The following is an 18,801-nucleotide window of genomic DNA, read 5'->3' as shown; positions in this document are numbered from 1 at the left end:
AAACCTTTGGCTGATTCCTCGGGATTCCGCGCCTGTGGCTTGCCTCCCTTGCACCAAAGAGGAAACATGCGCTCTGCACCTGCCTGGCGCCCGCCTGGCCTTGGTCGTCATGGCTCACGTCAACTAAGCCTCGTGAGGCCATATTGCATAGAACTCTCCGCCCCTCAGGAGCCCTCCTAAGGAGGTCGATTCCTTCGGGGGTTTTCGCGTCACCCGCCTCGTGAGGCTTGGCCCCTCGTGAGGGTCTTGTGTTGTTGATGACGAAGCTGGGCCGTACCAGGCCGTCGACGAAGCCATGTGGTGAGCCGCAGGCAGGCAGGGCTGGATACCGCCGAATCCAGGACGCCGACAGTAGCCCCCGGGCCCAAGGCGCGCTCGGAATTGGCTTCCAGGCGAAGCCAAAGGGCAAGTGCGGAGCGCCGCTGGCCCTAACCGCCTGCGGCCTGGACGCGTGGCGATTGATTGGACGTGGGCGACTACGCTTCCCCATGCTACCTCGGCAACTGTTCGGCTTGACAACTGCATGCTGCATGCAGAGAAAATCATCATTACTGGAGATCATGGGAAGCCGATGATTTACCTTCTCCTAGCTATAAATGTGCGGGCGACAGGAGCCCCTGCCCATCTTGATTTCGTCTTGCCCCTGCCTGCTTCTTCTCTACTCCATATTGCTTCCATGGTGCCGATCAGGAGGTATTTCGCGGCTAAGAAGGGGAAAGCCCCTCGGGAGGGGCCCGATCCTCTCCCGCCGAAGAAACGGCTCTATCTTCCTCATGATGTCGATGTGGGGCGAGGGGTGACTAGGCCTTGGCAATCGAGGCCTCCGCCCGGCTTCCCTCTTCCCATATATGCTCGTGCTCAGGATGAAGGAGTGCACCATCGAGAGACGCCTGTCGAAGGTGGCAGGGCCGCCATTGCCCTGTCGTCTGTGCCGCGGAGCCACACCGAGGGTAGCTCGCGTGAGTTTGTGGTGTGGGCGGTGATGCCTCCTGACACCTGGATCTGACTTCCATGCTTCTTTGCTAGCGAGCTGCCCCCGAGGGGGCCGGTCGAGCTGTGGCTGCAGCACGCCGGGTGTCGCAACCCGGCGACCGAAGCCGAAGTCGAGGTGGTGTTACCCGGGGACGTCTTCATGACTCGAGGGTGGGGTGAGATTGCCCAGGCTTGCTGCATAGAGGGAGCCCTGGCAATCCACTTCAAGTACGATGGCGCGGCCACCCTATTCTTCAAGATCTTCAATGAGGAAGGCGAACGACTAGAGTGCTGCCCCAGAGGAGGCAGCTCGAGGGACGCCGTAGTGGGTGCTGGCGCTTCGTCCAGCAGTAGTGATGACTCCTGGGAATCTAGCGACTCTCCCGAGCCCAGTGATTCTTCGGAGTCGAGCGACGACAGATGTGCAGCCGAGCTCATGACGTGGCCGCAGCGCGGCTGCAGCTGCCGCCCGACGTCGCCAGCGATACCGTAGGGTCTTATAGTTGCTTTTCCTATGCGAAATGAAGATCAACCCCCATGGGGTTTGTAAGGATTGGAATGCACTTAATAGTAATGCTGTCTCTTTTGATTTCGCGATGGATACGCGTATTCCAGTTCGGTTAGGTTCCTCCCTTTTCTTTTCCCTAGACAGCATGGTGCTCTACACCGACAGGAACCAGTCCCCAGGCAGGCTTCAGCCGTCGCTAGTATGCCAGGTCATGTTGCTGTGGTCAAGGCTAGGAGGTGAGCGACCCAGGGTCTGGTACGAGCTCATGAGGCGCGATGCTCACGAGGTCCCCTTTGGCGTGCAAGCAGCTGCACAGAAAATCAAAAAGGGGAGTTGAACTCCCCAAGTGGAACTACAAGGCAGGGTCAGCGGGGAGCGAAACTAGTGCTGTAGCGAGCCGAGACTTATCTTTTTGGTGTCTGAGTCAGTAGGGAGGTGATGCTCGCTGTCGCGCCATTGGTATCGTTGGGCGCATCCTGCATTGGCCACCCTCCCGCCTTGCTTGCCAAAGTGTTCTACGTCCTCGGGACCCGGCCCTCGAGCGAGCTCAGCCGCCGCTGGTATGCCAGGTCGTGATGCCGTGGTCAAGGCCAGGGGTGAGGGCTGGAGAGCCAGTAGGAGCTCCCAAGACGTGATGCTTGGGAGCCCCCCCTTAACGTGAAAGCGACTCGCAAGGCCAGCTAGTGGCTGCGCAGGCCGGCCCTTGGCCCATCGCCAGGTGAACCTGCAGGTTAGATGACAAAGAAGACCGGGAGCACCCAGGGCGTGAGACGGAGGCCCCGAGGATCCTGCGAGGTGGTGTGCGCGAGGCGGGCCGTGAACTAGAGCTCGATCCCCGGGTTTGTCAGCGTTGCAGGGTCGGACCTGAGCACAAGCACCGCGTCGACGTGAGTACCATGCAGCGATGCGGGAGTGATGTTAGCCAGCACACATGAATGTTCGTGAGGCGGTGGTCATGGAGTGACAATCATAGATAAACTCACAAAAATGATTAGATAGTCCTGGTGAATGCAAAACGATACATGCCATAGGGCCAGACCCATACGGCCTGGGGAGGATGCAGCCCGAGGGGCGCCCCCAAACTTAACGAACTAGAGAGATGTCACCTGGTACCGTTGCCGAAGAGGTGTTGAAGTAGCCAAAAAACGCACGCCGCTGGAGTCGTTCCTCATGAGGCGCTTTGGTGTCGAGCCTCAGGAGACTCAGAGGGACCGAGAGGCTCCTGACGGTGCTCCTCCATCTCCACCAGGGTGCCTAGCCTCGCAGGCCGTCTGAGCGTCCCTCATGCAGCACTGGAACGCCTCAGCCGCGCCCGCCAGGCCGAAAGGCATGCAGACGTAGCTGTGAGGCGGACCCTCGCATCGGCCGACACGAGACGGCCACATGAGCTGCCAAGACGCGGCCCTGTTGAGCCCGGGGATGTCGATGCAGACGCAGAACTCCTTACCCTTGCTAGGGCAGTGAGCTCCACCACACGACAGGCGACGATCGCCTTTGTAGAACCCTTCCTTCCTGAATCTCCTCGATTGCCACGCTGATGAACTCCTGCACGCCTGGTGCCTCACGCCTGCTGCCTTCTCCTGGGAAGGGTGCTCTGAAGAGCGCATCCACATGGTGCCCGAGCACATCCCTCGTGACATTGGACAGATCTGAGGCCCTTCAAAGGAGGGCCCCCGAGCCCAGCCTGAGAGGAGCGCCGGCCGCGCCTCCCTATGCAATGGGTGAGGGTGCCGTGTCCGGAGACGCGAGGCTCAGCGCTCCATCCTCGGGTGCCGCTCGTTCGCGAGAGTCCTGTCCCAGCTGCAACTTCTTCGTCTTGGGGGCGACCTCAGGAGGGAGGGCGCCACCCTCGTCTTCAGGGTTCTCAACTGCTGCAGCTTGGAAAGCGTGCTCGAGGGAGCACACCGTGTCCTTCTCTTGATAGGCCACCGTGATGATGTCGCCGGTTCCTGGCATCTTGAGGACGTTGTAGCCATGGTGCGTGGCCGCCATGAACTTGGCCAGTGCTGGGTACCCTAGGATGGCGTTGTAGGGCAGGCGATTGTCGGCGATGTCAAAGTCGATGAGCTCAGTGCGGTAGTTGTTGCGTTCGCCGAAGGTGACAGGGAGGCGAACCTACCCGATCGGGTGTGTCGGTCCGTCGGTCACTCTTGAGAATGGCTTGGTGGGGTGAAGCTGGTAGTATGGCACCTTGAGCCTGTCAAATATCTGAACAGACAAAACATTGAGCCCCGCTCCGCCATCGATGAGAGTTTTTGTGATGACCACGTTGCTGATGATGGGGGAGCAGAGCATGGGGAGTGCGCTAGCGGTAGCCGCACACTTGATCCGGTCCGAGGAGTCGAAGGTGATGGCGCACTTGGACCACTTGAGAAGGCGAGTTGCTTAAGGCTTGGGGAGCGCTGCATTCACCTCGTGCACAAACTGTTTGAAGACGCGGTGGGAAGCAGGGGCATGTGATCCGCCCAAGATGCAGGCAATGGCCTGAGGCTCCTGGAAGCCCCCAGCCCCCTCGTCCTGGTGGTGATCTTCATTCCTCCTTGGCGGTGAAGGTAGAGGAGGCAAAGCTGCATTGCCCTGAGGGCGGTCCTCATGTGGCTGCTCCCTCTAGTTGCCCTCGCGAGGCTCGCCCTGCCAGCGGTCCTCACGAGGTTGGTCGCACCACTCCTGACGATGGTCGCGTCCATCCTAGCGTCCGCCACCTCAACCACCTCCGCGACCGTAGCCTCGATCGTTGCGCTCGGGGCATCGACCGAGGCGCCCGTCACAGAGAGCCTTGAGCTCCTGGTAGTCGCTGGTGTTGTGGTTGTAAACGTTGTGGAAGGCGCAGAATGTCTGCTTGCCCTTGGATGAATCAGCATGGTCGCAGCCACGCTTCGTCTCTGGCTCGGTGCAAGCACGGCTGGCCCTTTGCGCTTCACATCCTTGGCTTGGTCTTCTTGTCTTCTGGATCAGCATTGGGGAGCTCGAGGAGGGAGAGGCACCCTTCCTTAGCCCTTGCACACTTGTTCGCCATGTTGAACATCTCCAGAGCAGTGCGGAGATCCTCGTGGATGGCGAGCTCCTCCTTCATCTTGACATCAGAGACGCCATCGGTGAACGCGGAGATGATGGCCTCGTCCGAAACCTTGGGAATCTTGAGGTGAACGTTGTTGAAGCGCTGTATATACTTATGCAAGGTCTCTCTAGGCTGCTACTTGATGAGGCGCAGGTCACCCGCGGCCGGCGGATGGTCGCGAGTGCCCTGGAAGTTGGCGATGAAGCGGCTGCGCATCTCCTCCCAGGAAGAAACCGACCCCTCGGTCAGGTTCAGGAGCCAAGAACGCGCGCCATCCTTGAGGGCCATCAGGAACCAGTTTTCTGTGATCTTCTCATCACCGCTGGCTGCCTCGATGCTCAGCTCATAGAGCTGCAGGAACTCGGCGGGGTCTGCGGTGCCGTCGTAGTGTGGAGGCAGGTCAGGCTTAAATTTTGTTGGCCAGACGATGTTGCGGAACTCCGGAGTGAACGCGCGGCATCCCGCCGTGGCCACCGGAGGTCGTCGAGGGGGTGGAACATGATCCTGGTGCACGTGCACCGCCACTTCCTGTTGAAGCACACGAGCCTGGTGCTAGGGTGCTGGCAGCATGCGCGCTTCTCCTTGGGGATGCTGCACCACCTGGCAGCTCACGTCATCCTGAGCTGGCGCCGAGCGCTACGGGTCATGCCATGGGGCCACACGCCATGGCTCGATGATGGCACCCCGTGCCAGAGGTGGTGGAGGAGCCCCATGCGCCACGCCTCCCACTGCAGGTGGTTGCTGAGGTAACGAGCGAGCCGGCCCGTCGGTGCCCCCGTGCACGACGCTGATGAGCTCGGCTATCGGCTCGAGCCACTCCTCGTAGAGATCGCCCACCGGGCGGTAGCGAAGAAGCTCCCACGCCGTGAGCAGGACGTCATGCGCGTCCACCTGGCCGCGACGTGCGTGGGATGACGAAGCTGCTGGGGTCAGTGATGGAGTAGCGGTGCGGCCATCACGGTGCACCGACGGGTATAGTAATGAAGCTTGCTGCTCGTGCCCAGCAGGGCCCGTGGAAGCGTTGGCCACTAGAGAAGGAGCACGGCGGGCACAACCGTCACCTAGCGGAGCCGTCTGAGCAATGCAGGCGGCGATAGCAGCCCAACGATCGGCGCGAGCCCGGGGCGCGTCGGCCATGGAGGTGTTGGAGCAATGGTGGACCGAACAACGGAAGAGAGGATCCGACGCACCCCTACCTAGTGCACCAAATGTCGGATTTAGGGATCTGCAAACCCTTGAGAGGTTCGAACTCTGGGGTGCGTGCGGAGATCTCAACCTGCCCGGCTTTCCTACTCGTGATCCTCCTAAGCCTAGCACGTCTAGCTCAAAGAGACACAAAGACACAGCGATTTATACTAGTTCGGGCCACCGTTGTGGTGTAATAGCCTATTCCAGTGTGGTGTGGTGGATTGCCTCGAAGGGCTATGGATGAACTGGTACAGTGATGAACAAGTCTCAGGAGGTGAGGTGTTCTTGAGCTGGTGTGGTGTATGCTAGCTCTACTTGTTCTTATTTTCTTCGTCCGGGCCGGTCCCCTTCTATGGTGGTGGCTAGTCCTATTTATAATGGCCTTGGTCCTCTTCCGAAATATGAGCGGGAAGGGATCCCACAACGGCCGGATTTAAAAGGGGACAAGTAGTACAGTCTATCCTGACAAAAGTGGTCTTCGCCTGCAAAAAGCCTCTTGTCATGACGCTGCGGTGGGCTCGTCGATGACCTCCGTCCTGCCATCCTGGCGGTCTTGGTCTTGTTGCACTGAAATGGAAACCTTTGGCTGATTCCTCGGGACTCCGTGCCTGTGGCTTGCCTCCCTTGCACCAAAGAGGAAACCTGCGCTCTGCACCCGCCTGGCGCCCTCCTGGCCTTGGTCGTCACGGCTCACCTGAGCTGAGCCTCATGAGGCCATATTGCATAGAACTCTCCGCCCCTCAGGAGCCCTCCTAAGGAGGCCAATTCCTTCGGGGGTCTTGGTGTCGCCCGCTGCTACCTCTTGAGCACTGCGTTGGTTTTCCCTTGAAGAGGAAAGGGTGATGCAGCAAAGTAGCATAAATATTTCCCTCAGTTTTTGAGAACCAAGGTATCAATCCAGTAGGAGGCTCCTCAAAAGTCCCACACACCTACACAAACAAACAAGAACCTCGCAACCAACGCGATAAAGGGGTTGTCAATCCCTTCACGATAACTTGCAAAAGTGAGATCTTATAGAGATAATAAGATAAGATAAATATTTTTGGTATTTTTATGATATAGATTGGAAGGTAAAAGATGCAAATAAAAGTAGATAGAAAAAATTTATATGATAAAAGATAGACCCGGGGGCCATAGGTTTCACTAGTGGCTTCTCTCAAGATAGCATAAGTATTATGGTGGGTGAACAAATTATTGTCGACCAATTGATAGAAAAGTGCATAGTTATGAGATTATATAGGCATGATCATGTATATAGGCATCACGTCCGTGACAAGTAGATCGAAACGATTCTGCATCTACTACTATTACTCCAAACATCAACCGACTCCTGCCTGCATCTATAGTATTAAGTTCATGAAGAACAGAGTAACGCATTAAGAAAGATGACATGATGTAGAGGGATAAACTCATGCAATATGATATCAACCCCATCTTATTATCCTCGATGGCAACAATACAATACGTGCCTTGCTGCCCCTGCTGTCACTGGGAAAGGACACCGCAAGATTGAACCCAAAGCTAAGCACTTCTCCCATTGCAAGAAGATCAATCTAGTAGGCCAAACCAAACTAATAATTCGAAGAGACTTGCAAAGATAACCAATCACACATAAAAGAATTCAGAGGAGATTCAAATACTTCTCATAGATAAACTTGATCATAAACCCACAATTCATCAGATCTCGACAAACACACCGCAAAAAGAATTACATCGAATAGATCTCCAAGAAGATCGAGGAGAACTTGGTATTGAGATTCAAAGAGAGAGAAGAAGCCATCTAGCTAATAACTATGGACCCGGAGGTCTGTGGTAAACTACTCACAACTCATCGGAGAGGCCTTGGAGATGATGTAGAGGCCCTCCATGGTCGATTCCCCCTCCGGCGGAGCGCCAGGGAAGGCTCCAAGTTGGGATCTCACGGATACAGAAGGTTGCGGCGGTGGACTTAGGTTTTTGTGGTGCTCCTCGATGTTTTTAGGGTACGGGAGTATATATAGGCGCAGGAAGTATGTCGGTTGACGCTCGAGGGGCCCACGAGGGTGGGGGGCACGCCGAGCACCCTCGTGGCCGCCTGGTTTGTTGCTTTACGTCCACTCCAAGTCTCCTGGTTGGCATTTGTTCCGAAAAGATCGCTCCCGAAGGTTTCATTCCGTTTGGACTCCGTTTGATATTCCTTTTCTTCGAAACACTGAAAGGCAAAAAAAATAGCAATTTGGGCTGGGCCTCCAGTTATTAGGTTAGTCCCAAAAATGATATAAAAGTGTAACGTAAAGCCCATAAACATCCAAAACGGGTAATATAATAGCATGGAACAAGAAAAAATTATAGATACGTTGGAGACGTACCAAGCATCCCCAAGCTTAATTCCTGCTTGTCCTCGAGTAGGTAAATGATAAAAACAGAATTTTTGATGTGGAATGCTACCTAGCATAATTCTCAATGTAATTTTCTTTATTGTGGCATGAATGTTCAGATCCAAATGATTCAAAATAAAAGTTCATATTGACATAAGAAATAGTAATACTTCAAGCATACTAACAAAGCAATCATGTCTTCTCAAAATATCATGGCATTAGAAGGTTCATCCCTACAAAATCATATAGTTTGTTCATGCTCCATTTTCGTCACACAAAAATGCTCTCGTCTTGCACACCCCCGATAACAAGCCAAGCAATTGTTTCATACTTAAGTAATCTCAAACTTTTTTCAACTTTCACGCAATACATGAGCGTGAGCCATGGATATAGAATAGAATATGATGATGGAGGTTGTGTGAAGAAGACAAAAAGGAGAAAGTCTCACATTGACGAGGATAATCAACGGGCTATGGAGATGCCCATCAATTGATGTCAACATGAGGAGTAGGGATTGCCATGCAACGGATGCACTAGAGCTATAAATGTATGAAATCTCAACAAAACAAACTAAGTGGGTGTGCATCCAACTTGCTTACTCACGAAGACCTAGGGCATTTTGAGGAAGCCCATCGTTGGAATATACAAGCCAAGTTCTATAATGAAAAATCCCCACTAGTATATGAAAGTGGCAACAAATGAGACTCTCTATATGAAGAACATGGTGCTACTTTGAAGCACAAGTGTGGAAAAAGATAGTAACATTGTCCCCCTTTTTATTTTATTTTCATTTTTCTTTTTCTTTTTTTTCTTTCTTCTTTTTTTGGGCCTTTCTTTTTTTGGCCTTTCTCTTTTTTTTCTTTGGCCTTTTTTTGCCTTTCTTTTTTTATAAGGGACAATGCTCTAATAATGATGATCATCACACTTCTATTTATTTATAACTCATGAATTACAACTCAAAACTAGAATGAGATATGACTCTATATGAATGCTTGCGGCGGTGTACCGGGATGGGCAATGAATCAAGAGTGACATGTATGAAAAATTATGAAGGTGGCTTTGCCATAATATGATGTCAACTACATGATCATGCAAGGCAATATGACAATGATGATGAGTGTCGTGATGAACGGAACAGTGGAAAGTTGCATGGCAATATATATCGGAATGGCTATGGAAATGCCATAATAGGTAGGTATGGTGGATGTTTTGAGGAAGATATAAGGAGGTTTATGTGTGATAGAGCGTATCGTATCACGGGGTTTGGATGCACTGGCGAAGTTTGCACCAACTCTCTAGGTGAGAAAGGGCAATGCACGGTACCGAAGAGGCTAGCAATGATGGAAGGGTAAAAGTGCGTATAATCCATGGACTCACATTAGTCATAAAGAACTCATATACTTATTGCAAAAATCTACAAGTCATCAAAAACCAAGCTCTACGCGCATGCTCCTAGGGGTATATATTGGTAGGAAAAGACCATCGCTCGTCCCCGACCGCCACTCATAAGGATGACAATCTAAGAACACCTCATGTTTCAAATTTGTTACACAACGGTTACCATACGTGCATGCTATAGGACTTGCCAACTTCAACACAAGTATTCTTTAAATTCACAACTACCCAACTAGCATGACTCTAATATCACCACCTCCATATTTCAAAACAATTATCAAGTTTCAAATTGATCATAGCATCCAATTCACTTCCTATGATAGTTTTTATTATACCCAACTTGGATGCCCATCATTCTAAGACCAATTTTATAACCATAGAAAATATCATGATGTTCTAAAAGACTCTCAAAATAATATAAGTGAAGCCTGAGAGATTAACAATTTCTACAAAATAAAGCCACCACCATGCTCTAAAAGATATAAGTGAAGCACTAGAGCAAAACTATCTAGCTCAAAAGATATAAGTGAACCACATAGAGTATTATAATAAATTCTAAATCATGTGGGTGTCTCCCAAAAGGTGTGTACAACAAGGATGATTGTGGAAAACTAAAAAGAAAATACTAATATCATACAAGACGCTCCAAGCAAAACACATATCATGTGGCGAATAAAAATATAGCTCCAAGTAAAGTTACCGATAGACGAAGACGAAAGAGGGGATGCCCTCTGGGGCATCCCCAAGCTTAGTCTTTTGGTTATCCTTGAATATCTTGGGGTTCCATGGGCATCCCCAAGCTTAGGCTCTTGCCACTCTTTATTCCATAGTCCATCAAATCTTTACCCAAGACTTGAAAACTTCACAACACAAAACTCAACAGGAAATCCCATAAGCTCCGTTAGTGCAAGAAAGAAAAACCACCACATAAGGTACTGTAATGAACTCATTCTTTATTTATATTTGTGTTAAACCTACTGTATTACAACTTTTCTATGGTTCATACCCCCCGATACTAGCCATAGATGCATCAAAATAAGCAAACAACACACAAAAAACAGAATCTGTCAAAAACAGAACAGTCTGTAGCAATATGTAACTTTTGAATACTTATGGAACGCTAAAAATCCTACCAAAATAGGAAGTCGTGGGAAATTTGTCTATTGATATAAAGAAAAAAGAGTCAACACAAAACCACGTTTCTGTGATTTACTAAAATTATTTTCGTGGGTCCAAAAGTTTCTGTTTTTCAGCAGAATCAAATTAACTATCACCGTAGGTTATCCTATAGGTTCTACTTGGCACAAACACTAATTAAAAGATGAAAACACATATAAACAGAAGCTAGATGAAATATTTATTACTAAACATAAGCAAAAAGCAAGAAACAAAAATAAAATTGGGTTGCCTCCCAACTAGCGCTATCGTTTAACGCCCCTAGCTAGGCATAAAAGCGAGGATAGATCTAAGTAGTGACATCTTTGGTTTTTAATTTTTTAGCGGAGTATTGTTCGAATCCGGGAGGTTCTTTACATTTCCCCTCATACTCAGAAATTTTTAGATCTAAAGAATCCAACCGCTTATTACAAAGGGTAATCAACATATTCATGTGGTGAAGATTTCCGCTAACACTCTTAAGAGGTTCAAGGGACTTTGTAAAAAAATTGTTACTTCGCAAAATTTTTCAAAAAGTTGTGTCTCCTCCGGGGTATGATGTGATCCCCCTTTTTTAGGTAGTTTTCCCACTATTCCCTCTATGACTTCATGTGCAATACTGGGATCAATCTTGATAAAATTTCCTTTGGCAATGCAATCCAAGAGTTGTCTATGGGACATATTTAGTCCATCATAAAAATTGCAAAGAACAATTCTAAAATTCACCTCTAAAGTGCAGTTACGATAAGATTCCATCATCCTAAACCAATCATCTTTCAAGTTTTCTCCTTGCCATTACTTGAAGTGAAGAACTTCAAACTCGGGAGACAAAGGAGTAGATAGAGAACTAGCCATAGCGACGAGCACACAAAAGGCAAATGAAAGAGAGAGAAGATTGGGAAAGAGAGGGCGAATAAAACGGCAAGGGTGAAGTGGGGGAGAGGAAAACGAGAGGCAAATGGCAAACAATGTAATGCGAGGGAGATGAGTTTGTGATGGGTACTTGGTATGTCTTGAGTTGAGCGAAGACCTCCCTGGCAACGGCGCCAGAAATCCTTCTTGCTACCTCTTGAGCACTGCATTGGTTTTCCCTTGAAGAGGAAAGGGTGATGCAACAAAGTAGCATAAGTATTTCCTTTAGTTTTTGAGAACCAAGGTATCAATCCAATAGGAGGCTCCTTGAGGGAGTCCCGGACTAGGGGGTGTCCGGATAGCCGAACTATCATGGTCGGCCGGACTCCAAGATTATGAAGATACAAGATTGAAGACTTCGTCCCGTGTCCGGATGGGACTTTCCTTGGCGTGGAAGGCAAGCTTGGCGATACGGATATGTAGATCTCCTACCATTGTAACCGACTTTGTGTAACCCTAGCCCTCTCCGCTGTCTATATAAATCGGATGGCTTTAGTCCATAGGACGAACAACAATCATACCATAGGCTAGCTTCTAGGGTTTAGCCTCCTTGATCTCGTGGTAGATCTACTCTTGTAACACACATCATCAATATTAATCAAGCAGGACGTAGGGTTTTACCTCCATCAAGAGGGCCCGAACCTGGGTAAAACATCGTGTCCCTTGTCTCCTGTTACCATCCGCCTAGACGCACAGTTCGGGACCCCCTACCCGAGATCCGCCGGTTTTGACACCGACATTGGTGCTTTCATTGAGAGTTCCTCTGTGCCGTCACCATCAGGAAGGATGCCTTTTCCCGTCTTTAAAGACGGCACCATCGTCAAGGGAGCTTTGGCCGCCGGCCAGACTATCCGGCTAGGCGGTTTTCTTATGACCGCCTGTTCGGCCACCGCTCCGACAATGACCTCTCGGGTCATTAAAAGTGATCTCCACGTCAGCTCGGAATTCGCCGAGCAGCTAGATCCGATTGAGCTCTCCTCCGTAAACGAGCTCTTGGATCGCATCGCCGCCCTAGGTGTCGCTACCGACTACGATCAGATTGGGTTTAAAACCGATCTGAGAGAAATTAACTCTCCCCAGGTTACCCACCACGTTGTTGTTGTAGAGGAACAATGCGGCGACTCTTCTTCTATGTTAAAAACCAACTATGTCCGGATTCCCGATCCCTCCATGCTGGATTCCCGCGGAGGGTCGGACGCTAATCAAATACTGAACCTAAAGTCAGGCATCGGACCAGATTTGTTGGAAAGCATCCAACAAAACAAGCTTCCAAATTCGGAAGCTTCTTGGCCTTTGAGCCTCAGATCGGGCAGGGTTCCGAACTTAATTCCACCCGCCCACCCAAACATAAGCGATCTATCTCAAATATGGCAAGAGCCCGATGAAACAGTACATCATTACTGGGCCAGATTCCTCCTGGTTATGAACAGGCTAAAGGACTGCCGTGAAGAAAGCGCGATTTCAATCTTCTGCAACAATTGCAGGGACAAGGGAATCATAAACGCCATCAGTCGTCGCCAAGTTACACGCTTCGCTGACCTAGCGACCATTGTACAAAAATACTGCGCGATGGAGAGTGCCTGGAAAACCGAAACTAGGTTTTGGGACAATCCGGCCCTGATTACAACCCCAGTCCGAAATAAAAGGGTGTGTCATACTCAAGCACCTGGGTTAAAAACCAAAAAGCAAAAAACCCCTAAAGGGTACGGAACCGTACTGGAGGGATGGCTCAACGGACCCTACAAAATCCACAATACGGAGGGCGCCACTCCAACACATAGCCTTCGAGCATGTTGGATACTACGGCAGGTGGCCAAAAGTGGCGAAGGCTTTTTAGCCCCAGGCAACCAGCCCAGCAGTACCAGTACGGTATTAATAGTCTTCAAGACTTTCGCATCAAATAACATGCGGAAACGAACAATCCGCAGCCTCGCCGAAGTCTACCAAGTAGCAACAACAAATCCATGGAGCGACACGGCTATCACCTTCAATGCCAGCGGCGAACCTAAATTCCGAACAGCTAGAGCACCAGCCGCATTAGTCCTCAGTCCGATAGTGGACGGCTTTCGTCTTACCAAGGTACTCATGGATGGCGGCAGCGGATTAAACCTCATCTACGAAGAAACCATTCAAAAAATGGAAATTGACTGGAGCCGCATTGAGCGAAGCAGCACAACCTTCAGGGGAATAATCCCTAGTCGAGAAGTACGCTGCACAGGAAAAATCACACTAGATGTAGTGTTCGGCTCACCGGACAATTACATGTCCAAAGAGGTCACGTTTCAAGTGGCCCCATTCGGCAGCGGATATCACGCCTTGTTAGGGCGAGAGGCATTCACAATCTTCCAAGCTATACCCCATTACGGGTACATGAAGCTCAAAATGCACGGACCCAATGGAATAATCACTCTCGCCAGTGATCCAGATACAGCACTCCGCGCTGAAAATAAGACAGCCGCACTGGCCCTAGAGGCATTATCCGAAGCCCTAGCGGCAGAGGAACTAACTGCGCTGCACTCCATGGTGGATAGAGACGATGTGATACTCGATAAGAGGTCCAAGTCCACCTCTTTTAAACCAGCAGACGAAATAGTCAAATTTCAGGTCCATCCAACGGACCCCACAAAGACGGCCTCCATTGGGGCACAATTAAATCCTGATGTAGAAGCTGCACTACGAGAATTCCTTCGGGAAAATTGGGACATTTTCACCTGGCACCCTTCAGACATGCCAGGAATCCCACGCAGGCTGGCAGAGCACAGCCTAAATATCCTAAAAGGATTCAAGCCAGTCAAACAAGCTCTTCGGCGATTTTCCGAACCCAAAAGACAGGCAATGGGAGAGGAGCTAGCCAAACTCTTAGAAGCCGGATTCATCAGAGATATAAAACATCCGGACTGGCTAGCCAACCTAGTAATGGTACCAAAAAAGGACAAACCCTGGCGTCTTTGCGTCGATTTCAAAGACCTTAACAAGGCATGTCCAAAGGACCCTTTCCCTCTCCCTCGCACTGACCAAATCATCGATGCTACCGCAGGGCACGATTCATTGTGCTTCCTCGACGCATACTCCGGATACCATCAAATCAAGATGGCGGAAAAAGACCAAGCCGCAACGGCATTTTACTCCATATGCGCCATTCTGCTTCAACACAATGCCCTTCGGACTCAAAAACGCCGGCGCAACATATCAGCGCATGATTCAGACATGTCTGGCTACCCAGATAGTCAAAATAGTGGAGGCATACGTAGATGATGTGGTCGTCAAGACCAAACATGTTGAAACTCTAGGAGACAACTTGAGGGTGACATTCGACAACCTCCGAGCGTACGACATTAAGCTCAACCCGGAAAAATGTGTCTTCGGAGTACCAGCCGGAAAGCTCTTGGGCTTCATTGTATCCAGTAGAGGAATTGAAGCAAACCCAGCCAAGATCCGAGCTCTGCCACAATCGGATATTCCAAAAGACCTCAAGCAAATACAAAAACTAACTGGATGCGTAGCGGCTGTAAGTCGCTTCATCTCCCGTTTGGGAGAAAAGGCCCTGCCCCTCTATCGCCTCCTCCGGCGCACCAAACACTTCGAATGGACGGATGCTGCCACGGCCGGACTCGAAGAAATCAAGGCCATACTGGCCACAAATCTGGTCCTGGCCGCGCCCAACCTGGGCGAACCTATGTTATTATATATCGCAACAACACATCAAGTTGTCAGCGCGGTACTCATCGTCGAACGAGAAACAGAAGGGCACAGATTCCCTCTTCAAAAACCAGTGTACTACGTATCCACTGTCTTAACTCCATGCAAGTCCCGGTACCCACATTATCAAAAGGTAGCGTATGCGGTGTTCATGGCATCCCGGTAGCTGCGACACTACTTTCAAGAGTGTTCCATAATGGTGGCCTCCGAAGTACCTCTCAACGATATTATAAACAATCGCGATGCAACTGGCAGGATTGCAAAATGAGCTATTGAGCTCTTACCATTTGACATAACCTACAAACCACGGCGAGCTATAAAGTCGCAAGTTCTGGCTGACTTCGTCGCCAAATGGACCGATGCCGAACTCCCTAAAGAGTACGGCGCGTACTCCAATTGGATCATGCATTTCGACGGATCCAAAATGTTGGCTGGCTTGGGGGCTGGCGTCGTCCTGACGTCCCCAACTGGAGACACAGTCCAATACGTACTTCAAATAATGTACATGGACTCCAACAACGCAGCCGAATACGAGGCCCTTCTACACGGCCTCTGGATGGCAATCTCCATGGGCATTCAACGCCTAGAGGTGCGCGGTGATTCAAACCTCGCAATATCCCAAGTAAACAGAGACTTTGACGCCAAAGATCTGAAAATGGCAGCTTATCGCAATGCCGTCCTAAAAATGTCAGCTCGGTTCGAAGGACTCGAATTTCACCATGTAGCCCGGGATAATAACCAGGCAGCAGACGTGTTGGCACGCATCAGCGCAAAACGCGACGCCATCCCTCCAAACATCTTCCTGGAACGGCTCTTTAAGCCATCCGTATTATGGGAAGAGGAGTCCGGAAATAACAATCCGGAGCCAGCTGCAGCACCTAACTCAGACAATTCTGACACAATCGGCGGCTCAGCCAATGAAATAACACCTTCAGCCCACGAAATAATGGCAGTAATTGCCCCGTGGACGGAACCATTCCTAGCTTACTTAATTAGGCAGGAACTTCCTGAAGACCAAAATGAGGCCCGCTGCATAGTTCGGCGATCTAAAGCCTACAAGGTCCATGAGGGAGAACTTTATAAGAAAAGCACAACCGGAGTCCTTCAAAGGTGTATCTCCGAAGAGGAAGGGCGAAATCTCCTGGCTGAAATTCACGCTGGACTCGGCGGGCACCACGCCGCAGCTCGGGCCCTTGTAGGCAAGGCCTTCCGTATAGGATTTTATTGGCCAACATCCTGGGCAGATGCTTAGGACTTAGTCCAATGATGCGTCGGTTGCCAGCTCTTTGCTAATCAGAGCCACATGCCACCCACCGCCCTCAAAACTATACCCATCACCTGGCCGTTCGCGGTCTAGGGGCTTGACATGGTTGGACCCCTTAAAGGGGGAACCCACAAGCACAAATACTTATTGGTCATGGTGGACAAATTCACCAAATGGATTGAGGCCAAGCCGGTTAAAACGGCAGAATCTGGACCTGTGATAGACTTCATATCCGAGGTAGTACACCGTTTTGGCGTCCCCCACAGCATCATCACTGATAACGGCACGAATTTCACGGCCGACGAGGTTGAACGCTGGTGCAAAAACATGGGCATCAAGCTCGACTACGCTTCAGTCTATCACCCCCAAACTAACGGTCAAGTCGAGCGAGCAAATGGTCTAATCATGAGCGGCATCAAACCCAGACTAGTGCGGTCCCTCAAGGAATCTAACACGCACTGGGTAGAGGAGCTTGACTCAGTACTCTGGGGGCTACGGACCACGCCAAACTAAACTACCGGATTCACACCATTTTTCATGGTATACGGCGCAGAGGCAGTTCTGCCCTGCGATATAATTCATGACTCACCTCGCGTGCGCATGTACGAAGAAAGAGAAGCCGAGTTGGATCGGCAGGACAGTTTGGACGCCTTAGAGGAGGAGCAGGACGTGGCAAAAGCTCGTTCCGCATTTTATCAGCAGCAGGCTCGAAGATATCAAAGTAGAGAAGTACGGGCCAAAACTTACAATGTTGGCAAACTTGTTCTACGCCTGCCGGACAAGAAGAAGGACAAACTTAAGCCCAAGTGGGAAGGTCCCTTCATCATCGACCAAGTCCTGACTGGCGGAGCATACCGTCTACATAACGCATCTAACAATTGACTCGAGCCGAACCCATGGAACGCAGTCCGTCTCCGAAGATTCTAGGCCTAACGCCGGACTCAGAGTTCGTCTCACTCCTCCGTCCACCTTTTTACATTTTTACTGTCTCTTGTCCCCCTCCTTCTTCCCACTTTTTTTTTCAATACCTTTGATAGGCTGAGTTGCGCATGGTTCGCACACACTTGATGTGCTCCTCGCACTCATTATACCTGGGGGCTTCTTTAACAGAAGCTTATTTATACGGGCTTCATGCCCAACACATGTGTCATACTTCCGCATGTACCTTTTATTCACCATTATATGCATCGATATGACTTAAGTTTTGGCCAAGCTGGGTTGCCTGGCTCCTGTGCTTACCCCTACGTTCCCGATTGTTCGGCTAGGAGGTAAAGGGAGCACCTCTACGATTGTTACTGCCGGGTCAGTCGGATGTGTACCTCAGGCTGGGTGAAGCCAAAAGCTAGCGTTCTTAAGAGAATATTCGGTCGGTGACTTGAAAGATGATTTATTACTTACTTATTTATTTGCCCCCAGATGCTTTTTCTGCTATTTTCGCAGTCCGTACATGCACTTTAGGGCATGCCTCCCAGGGAAAGGAACCCTTAACGGAACTATTCTCCCTGCAAGATGTTTCTTACTAACCATGTAATATAACATAGCTAGTTGGGCACTTGTCTGATAAAGCAATTATGACCCCGACGCCTTGTCTCCACGCATGCCCCGGTTCTTCTATAACCGTAAGGGTATTCGGACACAGTCCGGACTGTTGGGTCCCGAGGTTGAAGCGAAAAGGTCCGCAAAGACAAACGATCTACAATCCGGCTAGAAGGCATTTTACATGTCATTTTAAATTACATCGTCAAACTGACCGATTCTACTCCTCTTCAATCCCATCTAACAGGCTGTCTAATTTACAGTCCTGTTGCGAATATTTCGCGGCCAGCTCTACTTGGCCGTACATCAAGCTCACAGGGATCTCATTCCCATCAGGCCCCGCAGGTCCGACCTCAGACATGTGGTTTGGGTCAGCCTTCGGGTACCGCGTCTTCACCATGGCCCAGGCCTCCCTGGCGCCTTGACGGCAGGCCGATATCTTCCATAGATGGAGGCATCGCCGTACTCCCTGAAGCTTCTCAGCAAGCCCTCCAAGGCCCTCGGGTAGGGAGACGGAAGGCCATAAGGCCTGAACGACGCCACTCATCGCCTGCCAAACACGTTCGAGCAGTTGCACCAGCTCAGGAAGTTGGTCACCCGTTGAACCGGGCATTTCCTCCGCAGGGCGACCTGTGAGCACACCTAAAGACACATTTCTGTCAATCGACTTCCTCGCCGAATTCTTCTTTTCAAAGGAATTTGCTCAAGCACTTACTATAAATGACGCGACGAAGCCGCTGATTCTCCTTCACGGAGC

This window comes from Triticum aestivum, chromosome 5B (genome assembly GCF_018294505.1).
Source record: "Triticum aestivum cultivar Chinese Spring chromosome 5B, IWGSC CS RefSeq v2.1, whole genome shotgun sequence".
Lineage (NCBI taxonomy): Eukaryota > Viridiplantae > Streptophyta > Magnoliopsida > Poales > Poaceae > Triticum > Triticum aestivum.
Note: the sequence above shows the minus strand (reverse complement) of the source record.